Source organism: Eptatretus burgeri, chromosome 12 (assembly GCF_056783735.1).
Source record: "Eptatretus burgeri isolate ZD-2024b chromosome 12, Ebu_testis_v1, whole genome shotgun sequence".
In the NCBI taxonomy this organism is placed as follows: Eukaryota; Metazoa; Chordata; class Myxini; order Myxiniformes; family Myxinidae; genus Eptatretus; species Eptatretus burgeri.
In genome coordinates this window covers 17,911,176-17,938,003 of record NC_140972.1, presented here as the reverse complement: position 1 = coordinate 17,938,003, position 26,828 = coordinate 17,911,176, and the positions used below count along the sequence as shown (strand labels likewise).

Below are 26,828 nucleotides of genomic sequence, written 5' to 3'. Positions count from 1 at the left end.
AGAGAGAGACAGACAGACAGACAGACAGACAGACAGACAGACAGACAGACAGACACACACACACACACACAGACAGACAGAGAGAGAGAGAGAGAGAGAGAGAGAGAGAGAGAGAGAGAGAGAGAGAGAGAGAGACGGAGAGACAGAGAGACACTTTTATGTCCTTTTATTAAAAAAGTATAAAGGATAAAAATTCAATTCAACAAAGCAAAGGATTATATACAAGAGTGGAAAAAAAGAAGAGAAGAAACCAATTCAATTTTCAAGTGATTGATAAAGCATTGATAACAGTTTATACACAAGGAACACCCCCCAAAAATACAATAGAGAGAGGAGAAGAAGATAATAAGAAGAGAGAAAGCAACGCAGGCTCCACACGTACCGCCGGAGACTGAGCAACAGCCCCTTGCATTTTCACGTGCGTGCCATGCGAGAGAGCGAGAGCGAGAGCAAGAGCGAGAGCGAGAGCGAGACTTCTCCCCTTTGTTGAGAAAATTCAAGTTTCACATGGTGAAGTATGTTAGTTCAAGCATAAAAATAAATAACTAGGAAAGGAAGGGGTAACAAAGAGGTAATATTAAATTTATAAATTGATTCTTGGAGCACCACCAACCATGCTGCATAAGGATTGTTTCACACACCACCGGTTTTTAAATAAAGCAGGATCTTGAGGTTCAAACTCAAAAAGAACACGCGACGTAACCAATGATTTAAAAATAGTTAAGACGTCATCAGCTAAAACATCAGTGTTCTGCAATTTTCGCTTCCTCGATAAATAAATGGCAAGTTTTGCTTCAGAACACAAAAAGTTTGCTAAAAGACATTCATTTTTACATTGATACAAGACATTAAAACCAAATATAAAAACACAATGTGTAAAAGACAAACCGAGCCCCCGGATCACACGTGACACGATTCCAAAAAGCGAGGCCAACCTTGAACATTCAATGAAAATGTGAAAAATGGTCTCCAGGGTGTCGCAAAAGGGGCACAATTCCGAGTTTTCAGGACATATATGGTGGGATAGGACATTGCAAGGCAGGATGCTGTGCGCCAGCCGCCACTGCAGATCGCCCGAGCGCTTGACAATATGTTCTCTGTACATCACCTGCCATTTTATTGTAGTGGAACAGTTAGCTTGAAGCAGAACTCGCCAATGAGCTTGTGGCTCTGCAGGTTTGTCAGGAAAAAGGGTGAGAACACATAGATTGTACACTGAGGATTTCTCCATCCGGTTAAAGGGCATAAAACTTCGAAATAAAATCAACAGATTTGGGAAAGATGGAGGGCAACTTCAATGTCTGGGTCCCATTTTAACCCAGTTTGCTTAAAGGTCCGTAGGATCACAGAGAAAATTCTGAGAATAACTCTGATGGACCTCACACTGGTGGCCACGGCAATGTCAGCAGCTGGCTTCCATCTATGTACAAGGGGATTCCTGAGGTGTTCAACTCTGGTAACGCCGACATCAATAAACTTTTGCATGAAAGATCTGTCACTACAGACCCCATTAAAAAAAGGATTTAAAAATATTGGTTCCTTTAAAAACATCTGAAGGGAGTAAGCACTGGTATCACGGCGAAAAGAAAACGCCTGCCATGCTTCCAGCATGCTTCGGTAAAAAAGGGGGACCGATGTCATATCCACGTGCTTCGTGTTGAGAAGAAAGAGCTCGTCACCATAGCCAAGTTTCCCAGCTTGCTTAAGCAAGCAATGGGCAAAGGCTTTCCATGGGACGTCGGAGTATAGAAGCCTTTGTGCTGAGAGGAGGCGGAAAGCCATCACTTTGCTCGTTACCTCTATTAGCCCCTGTCCACCTTCTGTTGTCGGTAGGCTTAGTATTCCTGGCCGGAGCCAGTGCTTTCCCCCCCAGAAAAAGTCCACAAAAAGACTTTGAAGTTTTCTTAGGATAAAAGCTGGGGCCTGCAGTGCCTTAAAAACATGCCATAGCATTGATGCCGCAAGATTATTAATGACTAGAGTACGACCCCAGTAGGAAAGCTGCTTCAATAGTCCCCTCCATTTTGTTAACCGCTGCTCAGTTTTGGTAATCAGCGATTCCCAGTTTTTTGAAATAAAAACTGGAATTCCAAGAAAGACACTGAGGTAGTGTATTCCTTTATTGGTCCATTCAAGCTGCCCTGGCAGGGTTGGAGGGGGAGTCTCATTCTGTGGACCTAAATAAAAAGCTTTGCTCTTTTCCATATTAAATTTAGTCGAGCTAGCCAGGCTAAATTCCTTGACAGACTCAACCAAAGCACGAACATCGTCATCTGAGTGCACAATTGCACAGAGATCATCCGCATAAGCAATGGTTTTTACAGGATTTTCTAACGGCAGAGGATAAAACGCTTGTAGCCACGTGCGTAAACGATGTAGTAAAGGTTCAATTTATAGGGAGTATAGAAGGCCAGACAGGGGGCACCCTTGACGGATACCTCTGGTAACAGGGAAAGGCTGACTTAAGATGTTATTTACTTTAAGCACACTAAAAATATTATTATACAATAGTTTGATCTAGCAAGTAAAATTTTCCTTAAAACCAAACCCTCGTAAAACAGCAAAGAGATAAGAATGATCATTTGTGTCGAAAGCTTTTTCTTGGTCTAAAAACACCAGACCAACATTTCTATGTTCAGCAATACAAATATTGATCATGTCACAGACAATAAAAATACTATCGTGTATTGCCTTTTTAGGAATGCAATAATATTGATCGGGGTGTACAATCTCCTCAATCAAAGGTTTGAGGCGGTTGGCAAGAACTTTCGAGAAAATCTTGTAGTCCGTGAAGAGGAGCGAAATGGGACGCCAATTTTTAAGTTGCTGGAGGTCTCCTTTCTTAGGTATGAGAGCGAGTGTGGCCCTGCGACAGCTAAGTGGTAACAAGCCCGACCGTAGGCTATCAACCAGGAGGTCAAGCAGCTCAGGTCCCAAAAAATCCCAGAAGGCTTTGTAAAACTCTGCAGGGATTCCATCAAATCCAGAAGCTTTACCTGTGGGCAAAGTTGACAAAGCAATAGAAAGTTTGTCAAGAGTCACTTCCTTGTCAAGTTTTTGACATGCAGATTCAGACAAGGTGGGCAAAGAGGTGGTTAAGGAACGAATCATGTCTTCCTTAGTGTTTCTGGCACAATACAAGTCAGAGAAGTATTGTTTGGTCAAGCTCCTAATGTCTTTTGGATCGTGTATTGCTCGGCCTCCTGGTGCCCGCAGCGAAGTTATTTGCTGGTTTCTCTTTTTTTTGCGCTTCTAACACAAAAAAAAACTTGGAAGTAATTTCGATTTTCAACTACCAACGTCGCTGAGGCATTGAGCGTTGTTTTTTAACACCATGTAACAGTGCCGCCGGAAGGTCATGATATGGCGGACTGTGGAATCCGAACGCAAACGAAAAGGAATCATGGAGATTTTTGACACCACCGTGCCAAACTGTTTTAAAACGGACAGGATCTGTTCGCTTTTAACGAAAGGTGGCAAATTTGATAAAGTGATTTTCACCGCCGGTGAGTCCAACATACTAACGATAACGAAAATATCTGGCGGTAAAGACAAACTGGTTTCAACCTCCTGAGCGACGTCGCGCTCCTCGGAAAGAAAAACAACAACTCGTTGGTTCATCTTTGAAGCTACTAACACATTTTCAAAACTAACGAGTTCTCCGAAGCCCGTCACGACGTCCTCGACCCAAACTCCGTCGGGTGGACAAACTATCACCGCATTTTTGCGAGTAAGTGACTCGTAAACACTTTTCTGCAAACGACTGTTTGCCATAGCTGAAAACAAAGGAAGCAAAGACCTGTCACGAGCAGAATTCGCAGGCGAAGGTAAAATAAAATAAAGAATGAAAATATAAGGAAAAACAAGAGTATAAGGAAGAAGCTAAATCACCGATAAACGGCAGGCCTATGAAAACAAGGCAGATGGAAAGTAGGCCCGGAAACCGAAGGTTTCAAGGAAAACCCACAAAGCACCTACCGTGGGTGCTCTCCCTCTCTCTCGTCTCAGCAGGAAGGGAAACATGGAAAAAAAACTCGACAAACACGTACAGTGATACAGAGTGAAGCGAAATAGGGATAGGAACGACAACAACACAACACAGTACTCACAGCTGCACACACGAAGCCGCCATGACGTCACACCCACGCACGACTCACCAACGACCAGCAGGGGGAGAGGGGGAGAGGGGGGGGGAGAGAGAGAGAGAGAGAGAGAGAGAGAGAGAGAGAGAGAGAGAGAGAGAGAGAGAGAGAGAGAGAGAGAGAGAGAGAGAGAGACCACAAGTAAACCCTTGCTCTATGACCGCTTCAACTGCCCCATGGTCATCAAATCTGCAGCAAAACCTCACGGGGCCCAGGGGGAATGCGGGACAAGTTGTTCGAGGGAGAAATATGAGGGCCGAACATGCACTTTGGCTCGTGGAGGAACCGAAGGGGAGCACGAGGATTCTGCCACAATTCCAGGTTAGAACTAGAAGGGCACTCAGTGTAACCCATACCTGCGCCATGTAATGCCTGATCCACGAGAACATATCTGGCCAAATACATTTTTGAAATATCATGCCAAACAGTACGATGCCATTTTTGGTGCTATCTCTCAATGGTGAAGAATCGCTTTAAAAATTAAATAATTTTCGTATTCAGAACCGGATTCAGATCTTCACCAAAATCGAATCAATTTGCCCTTTCCGCACACCCAACCTGTCCACCAAGTTTAGTCTGAATCCCTCCAAAACTTTTTGAGATATCGTGCTCTTTATCAGTTCAGCACAATCTCTCAATGGTGAAGAACCACTTAAAAAAATTATCAGATCTGGATCCGGATTCCGATCTTCACCAAAATTGAAACATTTTTTCCTTGTCAGGTCAGGTATGGGAGCATGCACCAGAGCAGTGCGTCACTGCGTCCACTTTCCGCCAGTACTCCAGGGGCCTCCATCTGGCCACCCCCCAGGCAAATGCCTGGCCCATCTCCTTGAGATGCCGATCAACCTGCTGCAACCACAAGGCACGTTTGTGGGCCCATTGGCCTCCTCCACTCACGAGACTCCCTCGCTGAGAAAATCTGGTGAGCAGGATCAGCATCAGGAAAATGAGCCACATGTCCATACAGCCGGAGCTGACACTCACAAACTATGCAGGTAACAAATCTCATTTGAGTCTCTCTCAGCAACCGCTCGTTGGACACAAAGTCCGACCAGCGATAGCCAAGGATTCCCCGAAGAGACCTGGTACCAAAGGAATTAAGTCTCCATCTCAGATCCTTGGTCAGAGGCCAAGTCTCACATCCATAGAGCAAGACTGGGAACACCAAGGACCTGATGACTCGGACTTTGGTCCTCCCGCTCAGGTACCGGCAGTGCCACAACTCATTATCCAGTGAATCCATGACTCCCCAGGCCCGACCCAGACGTCAATTGACCTCTGACTCACAGCCAGCAGAGACATGAATATCACTGCCAAGGTAAGTGAGTCTCTCCACAACCTCAACATCCTCACCACAAACAGGCACAGACAGGACAGCAGCATCCAAGATGTCGTTGAAAGACTGGATCTTAGTTTTGACCCAGGAAACCGGTAATCCCAGCGGCTCCGACTCCTCATTCAGCACCTCGAGAGCCCCCAAAAGGATATCTGAAGTCTCCGCAAAGATGACGGCATCATCTGCCAAATCAAGATCAGAGATCTTAACATTCCCAAACGATGCACCACAGCTTCATCTCTCCAACATCCTCTCTCAAATTCAGTCCATACAAGTGCTGAAAAATGTGGGGGCCAGCACACACCCCTGACGAACTCCAGTAACTATAAACAAGTCAGAGATGGTATCACCACACTTCACAGCACTCTCAGTACCAGAGTAGAGTTCAGACATCAGATCGATCAGTTTTGGTGGCACCCCACGAAGGCCAAGAATCCTCCAGAGGGCATCCCGATTCATTGAATAAAACGCTTTACAGATATCAACATAGGCAACAGGGATTGTAACACCCCTGACGTCCAACTCGACAGCTGGTGGATCATCCTGGTACAACCGCTCAAAGTAACCGGCCCAGCGGGCCTTCACTTCGGACTCCTCTATCAAGAGCCTACCACCCTCCGCTCTCACTGCAGTACACCGAGGGATGAGCTTAGATGCACGCAATGCGTGAATTCCCCTGTAAGCAGGACGAGAATCCCTTGACTGCAGGTAATGCTCTACCCCCTCACAGATTCTTCGCACAAAAGCCTCTTGTCCACCGTTAGCGCATATACAGTTATACGTCTCAGCTCCCTGAACTGCTCAGCTCTGCCATTCAGCCTGGCCCTGCGACTCTGGTCAATGCTATCCAATGTCCCTTGAGAAACAAAATTCTTCTTTGCCCTATGGTGAATTCCAAGACATCCACCGGCAACATCAAGGACGGTGGTCTTGAAGACACTCCACAACTCTTCAGGACCTCCCAAAGCACCCAGACCCCCCCCCAAATATCCACTCAGCTTGTTCGCAAACTCCTCAGTGACCCTCTCATCCCTGAGCTTGCCAACATCCAGCCGAGGCTGGGATGGTACCATTCTCCTGGATTTAAGGTGCAACTTCAGAATTGTTACAACAAGCCGGTGGTCAGTATTGAGGAACTGAGCACTCCGGTAGACCCTGCAGGTCTTGATCATCCTCCAGCAACAATCAATGAGGACATGGTCAATCTCCTTTGCCACACTGCTGGCGTTGGAATACCAAGTCCAGCGATGAGCTTGTGGGTGCTGAAACCATGAACCAGCCACCCTTAGTCCATGACTTCTTGCAAAGTCAAGGAACTTTGTGCTATTCAGGTTCATAGTTCCAGACCCATGGGGACCAACACATGTCTCATAACCATCCCTATCAGTTCCAGTCGATGCATTGAAATCCCCCAAGACTAGAAGTGTATCTCGTCTGGGGCACTGATCAACCACAGACTCGAGCGTGGAGTAGAATGCATCCTTCATGGTGAAATCACTCGCCTCAGTCGGAGCATAGACAGAGACCAGGGAAATGACACCGAAGGAGTGACGAATCCTTAGTCTCATAATACGCTCGTTGACCGGTGTTACCTCAATTAACATTGGAGTCAGCTTATTGGACACAGCTACAGCAACTCCTTGGGCATGGTAACCATCAGAGCGACCAGACCAATAGTAGGTGTAACTACCTGCCACGATCTTGACACAATCTGGTCTCCGAACCTCAGAGAGTGCTGCAATACTGATGTCCAAACGCTTGAGCTCAGACGATAACAGAGACAGGCGATCATCTCTCTTAGGAATAGGACATTCCAGGCACCCACCCCAAGGGACCGCCTCAGGTTAACCCAGGAGACTGCCGTCTGGTGGACGACACCTTAGCACCACTCCGGCACACTCTCCCACAATCTGACCCAGTAATGTTACCCAGTGGTTTCCCTCCTATCATCAAAGATTGGAGGTCCCAAAGGTTTTGCCCCAATCCAGTCATCCGGTGAGCTGCCTTGCGAAGGGAAGCTGCACAGGAGGTACTCCCACCGAGTGGGTTTTCAGATTTCTTTGAGTTTTTGTGTTTTGCGGAATGAAGGGTTTTACAGTGGCCGGAGTGCAAATGCTACCACCAACCTCCTAATAAGAAGTAACCCAACTACAGGAGGACATTCGCAGACACAGTTGGGCACGAGATATGGATGGCCGTTGGCTCACAAGGAGCTCCTCCACCCTTTGACAGGTTTTGTTTTTAACCCTGCTGGGTGTCCACTGTCCATATCCAAACACCCTCTTTACCAAAAAACCTGGTGGGGGAGACGGTTTTGGCGCCGACAACCCGACCATGGAACAGGTTAGTACAGGTTTACATGATACCTATGGCAAGTCACAGATCTAATCTGGCCTGACCTGACATTCAATATGTCTTTGTCACACAGTCAATATGTCTGACAAGTTTCAGCCGAATCCGTCCACAACTTTTTGAGATATCCTGCACACAAAGAAATAGACCATCAGACAAACAAACAAAGACAAAAAGGAGTGAAAACATAACCTCCTTCACCATTGGTGGTGGAGGTAATAAAGTACAGCACAGGTCCGGAGCCGGGGCACATGTCCGAAGACCACGACCCCATGTGAAACTCGGCGCTCCAATCCTTACCAAGGTTAGCGAGCAACTGAGCAAGTTTCCGGCCCTGGAGCCAGGTGGGGCATGGATGTGGCCACTGTGGTCCAATAGAGGAGCAGGATTTGGTGAGCAGCCTGTCATTATCCAGTCCTCGGCCCCTCCCTTCGCCTGGGCTTATAAAAAGAGGAGTGCGGAGCCTCTCAAATCTTCTTCTTTTGACTCCACTTCGCCCTCCGCTCTTTTCCTCTCATCAGCCTGCTAGCCTGCACATGTCCATCCTATTCATCCTGCCACTGTCACTACTGCTGCTCGATTTGTGTTTGGGGTTGTTGGTGCTGCTGCCGAAGGAACGCAGAGCCGTAGGAGGTCGGCAAGCGGGCAGTCTGCAAGCTGGTCGGCGCAGAGCGCAAGGTGCACACTGCTGCCATGAGGTTGGGCCTCTCAGTAGATACACACATTTACATTTGCAGATGTTTACGTGGATAGGTTAGGGACTTTCTCCTTATGTGTCTTTTTCTATTATCTTTTTTCCATCTGTCTCATCTACTGCGGATGCATAAAAGAGCCTTAACGTGGGCAAGGCCCGATTGTTCATTTATGGGCAAAACCGAAGGAGCAAACGTATTGACTCGCATTCACATTTTCCTCTCACACGACGCCATACCCCTCATGGTGCAATACATCACACCTCCTATTCCCACAACTTAGACACCATCAGTATTCCTTCCACCCGCCTCTCCCTAAGTATTCTGGGTTGTGTTGGTCAGCCGACTGTGCCAGGTACTTAGTGGACGTTTACCCTCACCTGTTCTTTCTCTCTACACTATCTAACTTTCTTCGTGTGTGTGTGTGTGTGTGTGTGTGTGTGTGTGTGTGTGTGTGTGTGTGTGTGTGTGTGTGTGTGTGTGTGTGCGCGCGCGCGCGCGCACGTGTGCGTGTGCGCATGTGTGTGTGATGGTGCCTGTCTTCGCATAAATTTAAATTGTAGAAGATATATGGGAAAGCTCTGCTCTGTGTCTGCTTTAATAGAATTGCTTGTCTTTTGCCGCACCCCACAGATTCCTTGTTTTCCCTGCTGTATATAAAATAAATCTCCATTCACTGTGCCACATACCTTTCCTCACTTTGGTTGTAAATAAATTCCCTATGTAGAAATGTTCCCAGCTCCTTTTCGTGTTTTCCTTCATTGGTCCAGCATGGCCCACACCCTAGCTTAGTTGGGATATTATTCCTCAAAGATTCGCTTCAAAGCCGATACATACTTGGCAGTTCTGCTCAGCTGCACCTGATCCGGTAAGTAATCTGGTTAACACAAGTACGTATTAAGGGCGTGTTCCCCAGTAAGGAGACAAGTGACCCTTAGGTAAATGGTTTATTAGACGGAGGACCCAAAGTCATGTGGTCGAGTTATTGGCGTTCACGGTCGATTAGCGACCCGCCATGTCACAAAGTTATTCGTGTGTGATGGCCTGCGATTCTGGTGAGTCCAACAAGTAAACTGAGGCATTCCATCCCTCGTGGTCTCCCCGTGACGCCGGGACCATAACAATATGTTTTGGAACTGTGTTATGTGCATGGCTTGTGAAAGATATGTTTTGCATTCAGTACTGCACAGTGTGTACACGTAGTTCGCTTATAGCATGCCTGGCGGAAGATATGTTTTAGAACTGCGTTTTGCACGACTCATGGAATTTTGATTTTTTGCCCACGAAAAAACGTGAATATGCGAAGCACAGGGCTGTGAATGTCGAATCAGGTCGCAGTTTATTAACTGCAAATATGCTGGGTCCTCGGTTAGCAAATCCACGAATGGTGGGATTCGACAGCATACAGTACTAATATAGTCGACAGTACACAGTCAGATTAATCTTTTCTCGATTAAAGTGTAAACTTCGAGGGTTTTGGGGTGTTTTTCAATTATGAACTAGTACAAAACGTTTTAAACAAATGAATAAACAATTTCCACTACCTGTATGACAACCAGCTGCAAAGCGTTCCTGAACAGAGTTTTTGTGGTTTTCATGAACCAGTAAGTTACAAACCTGGATGAGAATAACATACACAAGGCTCAAGGAAGAAAATATCCATTAAATGTCACATTACATGATTAATGTTGAAAATGAAATAGATGTCTCCATGCATGGTCAAGGTTGAAATGCAAAATAGATGCTTCTTTGCTTGGATATTTGGTCGAAAAAAATTTGAATTTCTTCAAGGTGAAGGCTCCAACACCTCCTCTTCACAAAGACACTGCAATGGATTTTTAACATCCACCAACAACCAATGTCAGCAGAGGAGTCCTCTGGATTAATGTCCGCCTCATCGATAGCTCACACATTGATGTTCAGAGGGTCATTGCACTGATACTGCAATGCTCAGAGACGAGTGCACAGACCTCTCAGCTATCTTGCAAGCAACAACCGTATAAATCTTAAATATCGATTAAGTTGATATCAAAGGTTTCTCATTGCAAAGAGGTTCACTTGTCTAATAGCTCAAGTGTTTTGAAATTTATTTTCAGGTCTTGTACTCACTTGGGTTGGTAGAATAACCATGAGGTATGCACATTCTGACAGTTTACATCGGGGTCGAGATTCAAACACAGGCTGTCTCGACTTTTTAAGTGATTCTTCACCATTGAGTGATGGGGCTAAAAACGATATATAGCACGATATCTCAAAAAGTTGCAGATGGATTCCAACGAAACTCGATTGAGAAGTTGGGTGTGTGACAAGGACGAAATTTTTTGATTTTGGTGAAGATCCAGATCCGGATCCAAATCCAATAATTTTTTTAAGTGATTTTTCACCGTTGAGAGATGAGGCTAAAATCGATATATAGCATGATATTTCAAAAAGTTGCGGACGAGTTATGAGAAAACTTGGTGGGCAAATTGGTTAGGTGACAAGAATAAGCCGATTCGATTTTGGTTGAGGTGTAGATGCAGATTCGGCCGATCAATGGGATGCAAAACGTAACCTGTTCAGCACTCTACCGAGTGCCATCCTCGTGCTCTTGTTCTCATCTCATCATCTTGATCCACGGTTCAGATGTCATACATAATGTATTTTAGTTCTGGTCTCCTCATGCACATTTTAATGAAGTATACATTGATGTCTTCAACAGGTAGTACCCTTGTTCTGAAAGAAATATCTGTGCAAGCTTTTCCATGAGCCTGAGACTGCAGACAGCTAGTATAATATATGATGTTTCAGCAGTTTTATTGGTTTTCTGAAATTTCCTGGAGGCAGGATACTAAATTTTCCAGGAGTTCTCATGAGAACATTTATAGTCTTATAAGCCCACATTTCCCTTCCATGTTTGAAGCATGCAACTCCCACTTTCATGAAGGTAGTATGAAGCATGCACACAATAGGTTCCTTTGCAGTCTCTGCAGCTGGTTGCTACTCAGGGTGAGATATGTGAGTTTGGTCAATTTGTCAAAGATTCCTGATGGGAGAAACTCAAGCTTGTTACTGCTCAGAGATTCGCTAAGTGATCACAATAAATCCTACCTTTTGCTAAAAATAAAAAACACTTCTATTTGACATCTTTCAATGGCTAAAAGGCAACAGTCCTTATGAGGCAATCTTATGTTCATAGAGAAAGCCACAAAATCGTGCCTTCTATCGCCTCTCCTGTTGCAGCAAAGTTTGTCGGTATAATATCACAAATATAGTTAAGTGGATGTCACACGTATATATCGTTCACCTGTTGTATAATCATATTGTATTGTATTATATATGGTAATCTATATGTATGATGATGGTGCGGATAGGTGCTCAAAACATTGAGCTCTCCAAGCAAAATAATTATATTAATTTTTGTCATGCAAGCATGGCCATCATGGTTTAGATCCCATGACCCCCAACATGCCCTGTCCTTCCTTTACATATATCTATTCGCAGTCTTCTTTTCCTTATCTACCGATTGCTCCTACACTTCCCGAACCTACTCTCACCTCCATTAATTTGTTCACCTGCTGTCTGCACATATGTGAGAGAACATTTGGCCTTCGAAACTGCTGCATTGATTCTTCATTCAACAGGACATTTATAAGACTATGTAGAACCTATTTTGAAATGTTCATTGCAATCATCCTTGTGTTGCCATGATTGGAAATTTGTCGCTAAATTCTAAGAATGTGATGATAATTCACATCCATGGTATCATTGTCTTTATATCTTCCATAATAATGTGGTAGTTCCCAAAAATAGAACTTTATAAGTATCAGTTACATCTACTAAACTAAGTTTTGTACACGTTTATTGAAACAAAGATCTAGGTTTATGGAAGAGTGAGGGGCAGAGGGTAAAAAGGCAATGTAGTGACAGTGTGGCACAGTCAGGCCAAAGTATGAGGACACAATAACCAAGGGAAGGAACAAAAAGGAGGGACAGTGGAGGAGAAAAGACAGTTACCTGCAATTAAGAGAGTTGGATGAAGTAGGATTAATGGGGGAGAGAAAAGATTGTAGATGGAGATGGGAGATGAAAGCGCATTGCATCCTTGAAGCCCTGTAGGTAAGAAAACGATTGAACGGTCTCTGGAAAGCAGGTCCACAGGAGAAAAGAGGAACAAAAGAGTGGAAGTGTGTGAAAATCCTGGATTGAGGGAGTGTAACCAGGAGGAGATACTTGAATAATGGATGCATCATGAAGGAATTGGAAAGGGTTGGAGGGATAATAGAGCAGATGGAGCTAGACCGGAGGACAGGCGGAAGAAAAACAGAGGCCACTGACTTGTCTATGATATGAGAGCAACAAGACATCAGGGGAGATGTATTCAAGTTGAGAGCTTTATAATTCACAAAATCCAGAGGAGACAAACGTGACGCTGGGGCACCAGCCGATATGGGAGAGCAATACTTCATTGAGCTATGTAGGCCATGTTGGCGATTAATTGCTCTTTTTTAATGGCTTGGAAAGATGGAGGATGCCCAGTCTGCAGTAGGATTTGGAGATCAGCTTTGTAAATTGATCAGCATCAGAGGTTCTGGCTGATAGTGAGGCCCTGTGATTCAAGAGACCACACCTCTTTCCAAGATTTCCAATTTAAATACATTTTCCATTTGGCAGACGAGCATCTAATCAATTCCAGATCAAGAGAGAGAGTGATGCAGCTGCTGGTAACATTTTGAATGTGAGAGTGAAGGTGGTCAGAAAGTCAGCTATGAAGGTGGCCTTGTCTGCCACAGGCAGCGAACTTGGCTAGCTAAGCAAGATGCAAGACGATGTCAAGTGCCCGATGTTTGTCAAGGGAGATGTTCCTGTACTCTTATTTGAGACTTAGGGCCTCCAACCATTGCTTGGAGAGAAGCATCTGCATGCCCAGAGTTGAGTGATGGACAGAATCAAAAATGATTGTCAGAGATTGGCTGTTTAGCAGAAACCATGGAGTCCATTACTTTGCTTATAATTGGAAATTAGCTTACTGATCTGCTCTTGAAATGATCTGTTGTTGATTGGTTGAAATTATATTGGTATCCTCATAGGCACGCAGGAGGTAGCCAAAGGAAATGGAAAGGCTGAACAGAGCAGAGAAGCAAGAGCAGAAGAATAGAAATTGAGAACACGGGGACTGATGCCATCTTGGCCTGTCATCAATGCAGGACTAAGGCTGGACAGAAATTGCTCCACCTTCCCATTTGAAAATGACTTTCCTGACTTTGCCCCTCCACAGCATAGGTTTTTGGAAAGCTACACATCCAGAGACCACTTTGTGCTAATGTGTATCTTGTGGTTCTTCAAGAAACATTAACAACCATACATTGATGCTGGTCATTCGTGAGATATTTATTAGATCACTGCCGAACATGTGGAAAACATATCCTGAGGGACTTAGCATCACTTTTGGAGAGTTTGGGCTTTCTTTCTGGAATTTTTTTTTGTATACAATGTTGAGGCTCATATAAGAGCTAACACACAGAACGTATAACAAAGGGAGACAAGAGGGATGAGAGAGGGAAGCACAAAACAGGAGGAAACAGACATTCAGAGATCTGTGGAAGGGAGAGGAATGGGGCAGGGTACACAGGTTAAACAAGATGGACACTACAGGAACTTTCAGGAAGGAAAACAGGGAATTTTAAGGTGGGTTTGGGGTGGATTAACGGGGGTAGAAAAGATCATGGTTTTGGATGGGGAAAGATAAGAGATGGTGGTGAACAGCTGTTTTGAAGACCTGGAGGGAAGAGTGGGATTGAAGAGAGTGTGGGAGTTTGTTCCAAAGGTGGGGAAAAAAGAGGAATGAAAGAGTGAAGTTGAGCAGTGATTCTTGATTTTGGTAGTTTTACTAGAAGGGGGTTGCTGGCAGACCTTCAGCACCCTGTGGAAATATGGGCGGGGGGGGGGCAGAAAGGAGACGGTGTAAGACAGAAAGACCACCAACCTGCCTGCGGTGAAACAGTGAGAGACTCAAAGACTCAGTTTCGTCACAGGAGATGCCAATGATCTTAAATCCCTTGGTTTCCACAGTGGAAGTTGAGAGAGGTGAGGCAGGAGCACCAGCACAAGGGGAAGGGCAGTACTCCATTAAGCTGCAGATGAAAGCTTTGTACGTGGTCATGAGCTCAGGTTTGCCAAGGAAGGACTTTGAATGATGGAGGATGCTGAGTCGGTGATTGGCTTTTGAGGCCAGCTTGGAAATGTGGCTTTCCCAGGAAAGATCATGGCAGAAAGTGAGACCCAAAATCTTGAATGAAAGGACTTCTTAAAAGGGATTGTTGAGAAGGTAGATGGAGGGGTTTCCAGAGGGTCCTTTCAGAGAGACATAGTGAGAGTGGGAGATTTGTCAGGATTGAAAGACATGTTCCACATGTTGGACCAGTTTGTGATTTTATCCAGATCTGCAGAGAGTGAAGAAGCTGCTGCTTGCCGGTCTGAGGAATGACAGATGGTACAGCAGAGGGTGAAGTCATCAGCAAAGAGATAAAGAGGATTTTCAAAAGAGTCAGAGAGATCATTGATGAAAACCAGAAAAGGCACAAGACCCAGAACACTGCCTTGAGGAACTCCAACTAGGACAGGAAGATAGGATGAGAAAATGACAATAAGGGCCACATGTTGACTGCGACAGGAGAGGAAGTCTGCGAGCCATGAGTGGAGATTGCCTTGGATGCCATAGGAAGAGACGATTTGTTGGATGCTAGAACATGATAGGACCTTCATATCATGATACCACATATCAATATACCAAAGTATGCTTTTTTCTAGGATATTGAATGACAAACAAAACAAAGAGGCTATCATATTTTTCTCCTCCAATACCCTTTTCCCACTTCCATTCACAAGGAATGCAATTCAGACTACATATATAGCATGGAAACAAAAGTTTGTTTCAGACTCTGCAGCTGGTTTTCACCCAGGCCAAGAATTGTAAGCTTGGTCAGGTGGTCAAATACTCCTGGTGGGAGAGACTCGAGATTATTGTTGGTCAGGGCTTGATGAAGTGCATCCCTTGCAAGAAGCACCATCTTCTGTGAAAAGCCTAATTTCCTGCCATATCAGCATTTGCTAATTTTAAACACACACACATACACACACACACACACACACACACACACACACACACACACACACACACACACACACACACACACGCACGCACACACACACACACACACACACACACACACACACACACACACGCACGCACACACACACGCGTTTGGGTGTTTCTATGCTATTACAGCCGAACCATAGCACTAAGAGGCCCAAAATTGTGAGTGTAGGAACTTCAGAATATGAGCAATTTGACGCTACACACACCCCATAAAATCCCCACCCCACCCTTAAGGAAATTGGCTGTAAGTATTGTGTGTGCATCTGCAAATCAGAGAAAAAATAGCTGGGCTATTCTCCATCAAACTTTGCAAACATGATTGAGTTACCCAGGGTCAGGTGGGTCAACCCAGGGATTGAGTCAAAGGAGGAACATAGGGTGACGTACAAGAGTGGAGGAAAGTGCACACAGGTGGATTACATCTTAAGCAGGAGATGCAACCTGAAAGAGATTAGAGACTGTAAGGTGGTGGTAGGGGAGAGTGCAGCTCGACAGCATCGATTGGTGGTCTGTAGGATGATTTTGGAGGTGAGGTTGAGGAAGAGAGTGAGGGCTAAACCAAGGACCAGATGGTGGAAGCTGAAGGAGGAAGACTGTTGCGTGGAATTTAGGGAGGAGGTGAGACAGGTGTTGGATGGTGGTAAAGATGGGTGGGATGATTGGGCAACTACAGCAGAAGTGGTGAGGGAGATAGCTAGGAAGGTACTTGGTGTGACATCTGGACAGAGGAAGGAAGATAAGCAGACTTGGTGGTGGAACGAGGAAGTACAGGAAAGTATAAGGAAGAAGGGGTTGGTGAAAAAGAAGTGGGATAGTCAGAGAGATGAAGAAAGTAGGCAGGAGTACAAGGAGTGGTGGCAAAAGGCAAACAGAGAGGTGGCAAAGGCTAAGAAAAAGGCATATGACGAGCTGTATGAGAAGTTCGATACAAAAGAAGGGGAAAAGGATTGATACCGATTGGCAAGACAGAGGGACCGAGCTGGGAAGGATGTGCTGCAGGTTAGGGTGATAAAGGATGGAAATGGGAATGTGCTGACGAGCGAGGAGAGTGTGTTGAGAAGGTGGATGGCGTACTTTGAGGAGCTGATGAATGAAGAAAATGAGAGCGAGAGAGAGAAGGTTGGAAGAGGTGGAGATAGTGAATCAGGAAGTGGGGTGGATCAGTAAGGATGAAGTGAGGACTGCTATGAAGAGGATGAAAAGCGGAAAGGCAGTTGGCCCAGATGGTATACCAGTGGAGGCATGGAAGTGCTGAGGAGAGATGGCAGTGGGGTTGTTAACCAGATTGTTTAATAAAATCTTGGAAAGTGAGAGGATGCCGGAGGAGTGGAGATCAAGTGTACTGGTTCCGATTTTCAAGAACAAGGGTGATGTGCAGAGCTGTGGAAATTACAGAGGGATAAAGTTGTTAAGCCACACCATGAAGTTGTGGAAGCTCGGTTGAGAAGAAAGGTGATGATTTGTGAGCAGCAATATGGGTTTATGCCAGGAAAGAGCACCACAGATGCGATGTTTGCTTTGAGAATGTTGATGGAGAAGTATCGGGAAGGCCAGAAAGAGTTACATTGTGTGTTTGTGGATTTAGAGAAAGCTTATGATAGGGTGCCAAGAGAGGAGTTGTGGCATTGTATGAGGAAGTCCGGAGTGGTGGAGAAGTATGTGAGGATGGTGCAGGATATGTATGAGGACAGTGTGACAGCGGTGAGGTGTGCGGTAGGAATGACAGACCGATTTAAGGTAAAAGTGGAATTTCACCAAGGATCGACTCTGAGCCCTTTCCTGTTTGCAATGGTGATGGACAGGTTGACGGACGAGATCAGACTTGAGTCTCCATGGACTATGATATTCGTGGATGACATCATGATCTGTAGGGAGAGTAGGGAGCAGGCTGAGGGGAGACTTGATAGGTGGAGGTACGCACTGGAGAGAAGGGGAGTGATAGTCAGTCGGAGTAAGATGGAGTACATGTGCGTAAATGAGAGGGAGGGTGGTGGTATGGTGTGGTTGCAAGGAGTTGAGGTGGAGAAGGTGGATGGGTTTAAATACTTGGGATCAACTGTCCAAAGTAACGGAGAGTGTGGGAGAGAAGTGAAAAAGAGAGTGCAGGCAGGATGGAGTGGGTGGAGAAGAGTTGCCGGAGTGATTTCTGACAGAAGGGTCGCTGCAAATGTTAAGGGGAAAGTATACAAGACAGTAGTGAGACCAGCTATGTTGTATGGTTTGGAGGCGGTGGCGCTGACAAAAAGACAGGAAGCGGAGCTGGAGGTGGCAGAGTTAAAGATGCTGCGATTCTCGTTGGGAGTGACGAGGATGGATAGGATAAGGAATGAGTATATTAGAGGGACTGCGCAGGTAGGACGGTTTGGAGACAAAGTGAGAGAGGCGAGATTGAGATGGTTTGGAAATGTGCACAGGAGGGAAACGGAGTATATCGGGAGAAGGATGTTGAAGATGGAGCCGCCAGGCAGGAGGAGAAGAGGAAGGCCAAAGAAGAGGTTCATGGATGTGGTGAAGGCGGACATGCGGGTGATTGGAGTGTCAATGGAAGATGTGGAGGATAGAGCGTAATGGAGACGGTTGATCGGCTGTGGCGACCCCAAACGGGGGAAGAAGAAGAAGAAAAAGAAATAGAAAAAGAAGAAAAAGAAAAAGAAAAAGAAAAAAAAGAAAAAAAGAAAAAGAAAAGAAGAAAAAGAAAAAGAAAAGAAAAAAGAAAAAGAAAAAGAAGAAAAGAAAAAAGAAAAAGAAGAAAAAGAAAAGAAAAAGAAGAAAAAGAAAAAGAAAAAGAAGAAAAAGAAAAAGAAAAAAAGAAAAAGAAAAAAGAAAAAGAAGAAAAAGAAAAAGAAAAAGAAAAAAAGAAAAAGAAAAAGAAGAAAAAGAAAAAGAAAAGAAGAAAAAGAAGAAAAAGAAGAAGAAGAAGAAGAAGAAGAAGAAAAAGAAAAAGAAAAAGAAAAAGAAAAGAAAAGAAAAAGAAGAAAAAGAAAAAGAAAAAGAAAAGAAAAAGAAAAAGAAAAAGAAAAAGAAAAAGAAAAAGAAAAAGAAAAAGAAAAAGAAGAAAAAGAAAAAGAAAAGAAAAAGAAAGAAGAAGAAGAAAAAGAAAAAGAAGAAGAAGAAGAAGAAGAAGAAGAAGAAGAAGAAGAAGAAGAAGAAGAAGAAGAAGAAGAAGAAGAAGAAGAAGAAGAAGAAGAAGAAGAAGAAGAAGAAGAAGAAGAAGAAGAAGAAGAAGAAGAAGAAGAAGAAGAAGAAGAAGAAGAAGAAGAAGAAGAAGTATATATATATATATATATATCTTACATGCACCTTCTGACTTATGAATATCTGATGTAGGTACTTCTGGAGGTGAGTCTGATGTATAAACGACGAATGCGGTCATCATTGGTTTGATTTTTTCGGTATGCCGTCCTTTCCTGAAATCAGGAAAGGTGGCTCTGTTTGATGTTTAACTCATGTTGTTTACATAATCTTTGGCTGTTTGACTGAGTCACTGGACTGAAGCCTCTGGATTGGAGGTGACACTTTGGTGTAGGAGTATGTCCAATGGAGATCAGGGGAGTGCTCGTCTTGATCATACACATTACAAAGGGAGCATGCATTTCACAGCACGTCACTGCGACTACTGACTACTTTCTGCCGGTACTTTGAGGGCTTCCATCTGGCCATCTCCCAGACAGATGCCTGACCCATTCTCATCTCTTAGGGATGGGACATTCCAGGTACCCACCCAAAGGTACCGCATCAGGTTAACCCGAGGAGACCGCCATCTGGCGGATGACACCTCAGCACCACCGCGACACACACTAATGTGTTTTGTGGAGTGACGCGTTTTGTGGTGGCGGGAGTGCATATCCTGCCACCAACCTCCTAGGGAAGGTAATCAACTGCAGGAGGATGTCCGCAGACGCAGTTGGCAGCAGATATGGATGGCCTTTGGCTTACAAGGAGCTCCTTTACCCCTCGTAGGTTTTGCATTTAATCCTGCTGGGTGTCAATATCCATACACACTCCACACCACGAGGAACTTTCCCTTTAAGCTGCTTGTGGTGTCCACAAATCACTGGCTGGTTCACATTTTCATATGCCAAGGTGTCTTTTGTGATTGCATGCCAGCTCCCTTTCCAAATTACAAATTCCTGCCTTCCCCTCATCCAATCTGCACAGGTTGACTTCTCACCTAGCAATGTTCACAACGTGTTGTGAGCACTGTGATATTGTGAAAAGAATGGACATTCATTAACCTTGATTAATGACAAGTTCATCTTTTTGTCTCACAACAAAAAAAATTGAGGCTGAGTCCCCAAAATTACCATAAACATTTGTCACAGTTATTACTGATAAGGTTTTTTTTTCTTTAACTTTATTGTTATATTAAAGTTGAAGTAATTGAATGTGCCACTTATAACTGACAAACAGTGATGAGGCCATTCACCAACCTGTTCAGTACAGCCTTCCTTTCCCTTATCATGCTCTTTAACCCTTTGTTGCACAAACAAACTTTGACCAAGGCCACAAAGGTAGTGTTAACTTCAGGCTCGATGTGAAACCTGCACAAAATAGTTTCCTTTAGCCTCTGCAGCTGGTTTTGACTCAGTGTTAGATAAGTGAGCTTAGTCAAGCTATCAAACACTCCTGGTGGGAGAGACCTGACATTGTTATCAGTGAAGACTTAATTAAGTGCATCACATGCACTGAATCCTGTGTTCTGTCAAAATCTATATTATAAAAGGAGTTGTGTCTGTCTGTTTGGCATGCTATAACTTGAGAACAGATAAACTGATTTCAATGAAACCAATGATGGTGGATTCAGGGAACTCTCAGGAAGGTTTAGATGCAAAAAAAAATAAAAAAAATAATGAAGGACGGTTTGTGTATGGGTACGTGGGCACACATAGCGAAACTGTAAATGCCAACTTGCGACATTGGTTATCCCCGCACGGAGAGTAGGATCTCCCAGGAATCCTTTTTTGTTCTTGCCCCATAGATGAGCCATCACAGCAAAGATAGGTATTCCCATCAGTAAAGTGATGTGTCTCATGTGTAGTAAATGATGAAAGGGTAAATAATAGGCACTAAACTGTACAATATATATGTTGACATTTGTCCATTCTTTCATTAATCACAGAATAAAACAGGGCTCCAGAAGGGGATCTAATGAGGGCACAGTGGTGGCCTTTTCGTAAGGACATTAGACAGGTTACCAGAGAACTGGTTCAAATCCAGCTAAAGGTATGAACAATTTGGATTCTAATCTTCAGGATGTATGCTTGTCAATACAAGAAGAATTGCTGTGTCAGAAAAACAACCAGTTGGCTCATTAATGACCTTAAAGATGGGATAATCTGCCTGCTCTACCTTGTTTGGTCTTCACATGATATTAGTCTTCCTTTTCCATTTCCAACATACTTCTTTGATTCCTTGGGACTTTAGACATGAGGTTATCTCAGAAGCTATGATCAGATAAGATTTCCACTTCTGAGTTTGGCTGACTCTCCAGATTCTTATAATAAGGGTTGGTTGAAAATTTGATGACAAAAGCTCCAGGGGTAAAAAGGTTATGGCCTGGACAGACGGACAGACACACACCACACACATACACACACACACACACACACACACACACACACACACACACACACACACACACACACACACACACACACACACACAATAATCCCTAAAAAGGAAATTCCCCCAACAATTTATTTTTAACCAACTTGCAAAAATGCCAAATTTTAAAAGCCCTGTCATTGATGGAATTCCAAACTTCTGGCTAATGCAACGAGATGCTCTCCATTATCACTGCACTCAAGCAGTCAACAAATTTATCCAAGAGGAAAAGGTAATGGATGAGTGGCTTACAGAAAGTAACACATTCCTCATCGCAAAATCTGAGGAAACTCAACTACCTCACAAATATCGACCAATAACAGGTCTACCAAAAACACACAAACTTTAAATGGGAATTATCACAGAAATGATATTCCACCAGCAAACAAAACAAGGAGGCCTCGAGGCAGAACAGACGGAACATAAGATGGGATTCTACAGATAAGAGAGGTGTCCCAAATTCATGGATGAAATGCATGCAGGTATACAAGATCAACTTCCAAATAATCAAATTGACTGAAAAAAAGCAATGGAGCTTTGGAATATCACATTGAAATTACAGCACTCGAAAGGAAAGATCTAAATACCAGGAGTGAAGATACGTTGAGGGATCTTCCAGGATTACAGCCAATTTTGCCTGGCACTGGACTCAATGAGCAACCTCATTAATTTAGCAAAGACACAGATACACCCTAATCCAATAAAGGAATGCCCAAAGAGACAGGGAAGGTGACATCTTCTGTAAATGGATGATCGAAAACTCTTTGCACCAAATGACGAAAAATTGGCGGAACAATGAAAATTTTTGAAACAGTACTCTGACTGCATTCAAATGGAATTTGGTCTGCATAAGTGTGCCAAGTGCACAGTCAGACAAGATAAACCAACAAAAATGGACAACATAAAAACAAGCAGTCATAGACTGGTACTTACGAAATCATCAACTTGACCTCTGACCTTGTCTAATAAAAGCTGTCTCTCGAGAAGGTAGCGACGCAAACCAGAAGTTTCTACGATGATTCTGTACCAAACCATCAAAAATCGAATGTTTGACCTCACTGTGACCTTGACCTTTGACCGATTTTGACCAAAATCTAATCAGCACTAGCCATCACCCTCCTGAATCATGTGGTCTAATTTGACATTGGTAGCTTCTTCCATTCTCGAGTTATCGTGCCTACAAACAAACACACAAACACAAACAAACACACAAACAAACAAATAAAAAATGACTTTTAAACACCATCTTTATCGAAAACACCATCGGCGCGCACACGGAAAACCTTTACGTGATCAACGACGCGTCTGCTCGAGCGCGCTGCACCACATGACGACCCGTGACGAGGCGAGTGAAATATTTTTTATGCAATCTTAAAACGTCTCCAAAATATCCGATTTTTACCAGAATTTCGACAAACGAGTTTTAAGCGTCCTTAGCGATCGCAAAAACCGAAGACAAAATAAAAATCGAAGTTAAAATGAACTGGTAACGTTGAGTGAAGCAAAAATACTCCATTTCTCCACGTGAATTTACGGAATTATGTTGGACCTCACTGTGACCTTGACCTTTGACCGATTTTGACCAATATCTTATCAGCGCGAGCCATCACTCTCCTGAAGCAGGAGGTGTAATTTGACATTGGTAGCTTCTTCCGTTCTCGAGTTATCGTGCCTACAAACAAACACACAAACACACACACAAACAAACACACAAACAAGCAGTCATAGACTGGTACTTACGAAATCGTCAACTTGACCTCTAACATTGTCTAATAAAAGCTGTCTCCAGAGAAGGTGGCGACGCAAACCAGAAGTTTCTACGATGATTCTGTACCAAACCATGAAAAATGGAATGTTTTGGATGTTTGACCTCACTGTGACCTTGACCTTTGACCAAATGTGACCAAAATCTAATCGACGCTAGGCACCACCCTCCTGAATCACGTGGTGTAATTTGACATTGGAAGCTTCTTCTGTTCTCGAGTTATCATTTTTTGGATGTTTGACCTCACTGTGACCTTGATCTTTGACTGATTTTGACCAAAATCTAATCAGCACTAGCCATCACCCTCCTGAATCACGTGGTGTAACTTGACATTGGTAGATTCTTCCGTTCTCGAGTTATCGTGCCTACAAACAAACAAACAAGCAGTCAGAGACTGATACGAAATCGTCAACTTGACCTCTGACCTTGTCTAATAAAAGCTGTCTCTCGAGAAGGTAGCGACGCAAACCAGAAGTTTCTACGATGATTCTGTATCAAACCATCAAAAACCGTAATGTCGACCGAAGCAAAAATCTCCATTTCTCCACGCAATTACACCTTAACGTAACTCAACGACGCGTCTGCTTGAGCGCACTGCATCATGGGACGACCCGTGACGCGTCGAGTGAAATATTTTTATACAATCTTAAAACGTCTCCAAAACATCCGATTTTTACCAGAATTTCGACAACCGAGTTTTAAGCGTCCTAAGCGATCGCAAAAACTGAAGACAAAATTAAAATCGAAGTTAAAACGAACTCGTAACGTCGAGCGAAGCAAAAATACTCCATTTCTCCACGTGACTTTACGGAATTATGTTTGACCTCAATGTGACCTTGACCTTTGACCGATTTTGACCAAAATCTAATCAGCACAAGCCATCACCCTCCTGAATCACGTGGTGTAATTTGACATTGGTAGCTTCTTCCGTTCTCGAGTTATCGTGCCTACAAACAAACAAACAAACAAACAAGCAGTCATAGACTGGTACTGACGAAATCGTCAACTTGACCTCTGACCTTGTCTAATAAAAGCTGTCTCGAGAGAACGTAGCGACGCAAACCAGAAGTTTCTACGATGATTCTGTTCCAAACCATCAAAAATCGAATGTTTGACCTCACTGTGACCTTGACCTTTGACCAATTTTGACCAAAATCTAATCAGCACTAGCCATCACCATCCTGAATCATGTGGTGTAATTTGACATTGGTAGCTTCTTCCGTTCTCGAGTTATCATTTTTTGGATATTTAACCTCACTGTGACCTTGACCTTTGACCGATTTTGACGAAAATTTAATCAGCACCAGCCATCACCCTCCTGAATCATGTGGTGTAATTTGACATTGGTAGCTTCTTCCGTTCTCGAGTTATCTGTATCAAACCATCAAAAATCGAATATTTGACCTCACTGTGACCTTGACCTTTGACCAATTTTGACCAAAATCTAATCAGCACTAGCCATCACCCTCCTGAATCACGTGGTGCAATTTGATATTGGTAGCTTCTTCCGTTCTCGAGTTATCATGCCTACAAACAAACAAACAAACATACAAACAAGCAGTCATAGACTGGTACTTACGAAATCGTCAACTTGACCTCTGACCTTGTCCAATAAAAGCTGTCTCTTGAGAAGGTAGCGACGCAAACCAGAAGTTTCTACGATGATTCTGCACCAAACCATCAAAAATCGTAAGTAACAAACAAACAAACAAACAGAAACGGAAGTCATCAATATACTTACGAAATCTTTAGATTTCGTAAGTAACAAACAAACAGAGGACAGAAGTCATCAATATACTTACGAAATCTAAAGATTTCATCAGTAATCAACCTAAACAATGAAGCATCATACAAGTAAGTATCTTGGAGGAGAAGAGGGCCACCAATGATGTCACAAACAAATGCGCAAAACATTTACCAAAGAATAACTCCGTAGAACGAAGCTGAACCTGAAAACATTCCTCGCCCCAAGGAACAAAATTAAAGCCAAAAAGCAACTCGCAGTACCAGTATTCTAGTACAGTTGCGGAATAACAAACTGGCCACAAGCAGAAATCAATAAATTATATATCAAAACAAGGAAACTCCTCACTATCCATAAAATGTTCCACAAAATCGAGGAGACAGCGGCCTGATGGAGCTCAACCAAGTGCTCAGAGTGAAAACTGCAGAATGGGCTGTGTACATTAAAAGTTCAACAGATGACCGAATCAAATGTGTATGCAAACATGATCAAGCGAGAAAGCCAGAAAAGGTATCCCGAACCCACCTTGCAAAAATTTTCCAAACACATATGCGAGTACAATATGGCATACATGAAACCGAAGCAGAAACAAATACAGCCCCAACGATTGCAAAAAAAGATGAAATATATATATATATATATATATATATATATATATATATATATATATATATATATATATATATATATATATATATATATATATATAACAAAATACCATCAGATATACATCAACAACCGGGAGAACCATAAAAAACAGGGATATATTAAAAAAACAGAAGAAAAAAAAAACCAGTTGGACCGATTGGGAACAGACAAAGAAGGCTCATTGGAATGGCAAAGAAGATGTCAGCTCAACTGGGATGGAGAACGAATCCTAACAAATGCCTAAGACCAAGGACACTATACCAATGGTTTAAGAATATGGCAAGACTAAGTCAATCGGACAGGTGTAGGATTTGCAAGGTAGAAACAGAAAGCATGAGCCACATCTTATCAGGATGTTAAAAAAAAACTCATGTCAGGACAGCTGTACATACAAAAGCGCAACAAAGTATGTGGAGTAATGCACTGGCACATCCACCAGTATCCCAGTTTCAGAAAACTCATGGAAACATGAACCAACAGCAATCACTGAAATCAAGGACGTAACTCACGCTCACGTATGACCTGATTATTCCATTAAGTGTGAACAATGAACAGAAAAAAAAGCATTGCAACCGGATATCGTACTGAGGTACAAAAAATAAAAGAACAACCTTAATGAGCACCGGAAATGATAAATAATAACCCTACGGAGATTTTGAAAAATCATCCCTGGGAATATTACTGCAAACGAACTGCAGTTGGAAGCCATCCGGTGCTCGGTGATGATCCTGAAAAGAACCCTCGGAACAAAACTTTGAGAACAAGAAAACTCCACGGCTTGATCCATGAATCATGAACCTGTACTGAAACCGACTGGATACTTCAAGACCTGAGAGAACTCCGTTCCACATTCTGAAACTCGCATAAGGACATAATCAACAGCACACTTACAAAACCCATTCTCCCACTGTGTGGCAAACGGGATAAAAATCAGTGTTTTACTTTTTTTTAAGGAATAAAATAACTAATAAAGAAAAAGGCTAATTACCCCCACAATGCTAAGTGAAAAGCGGGATTGATCAATTGGTTCATGTCCATCTCTCCATCCGTCCATCCATCTGTCTTATTCGTTTATGATCAAGGAACAACTTATTTGAATTGAATGTTATATTTTTAGCATGGATCAGAACATGAAAAGGAAGAGAAGACTTTCGTTTTACCATACCTTGGCTCAGAATTCATCTTGACACCACATATGCATGGAGGGGATGGGGGGGGGGGGAAGTGAGATAAATAATATTTTTACTGTGTTTGCCTGCCTTGCAGTCAAACCAAATTAAAAATCATTCAAAACAGGAAATGTACTGTGTTTAAGGATGTTATGATGAACACAAGCAACAGGCATAAATAACAAATGTAACATGTCCAAAAGGGTGATGTAATAGACAAAAAAATGGTGGTAAA

At 43.3% G+C, this 26,828-nt stretch overlaps 1 long non-coding RNA gene across 1 annotated transcript; it reads right to left on the bottom strand.

Moving 5' to 3' along the window:
• Nucleotides 1-220: 220 nt before the first annotated feature.
• On the bottom strand, nucleotides 221-26,630 carry LOC147015184 (uncharacterized). The gene is made up of 3 exons (XR_015050231.1): nucleotides 26,590-26,630; nucleotides 24,612-24,699; nucleotides 221-1,170 (listed from the first exon to the last, which is right to left on the bottom strand). It is a non-coding gene; the product is annotated as an uncharacterized LOC147015184 (long non-coding RNA).
• Between the last annotated feature and the right edge of the window lie 198 nt (nucleotides 26,631-26,828).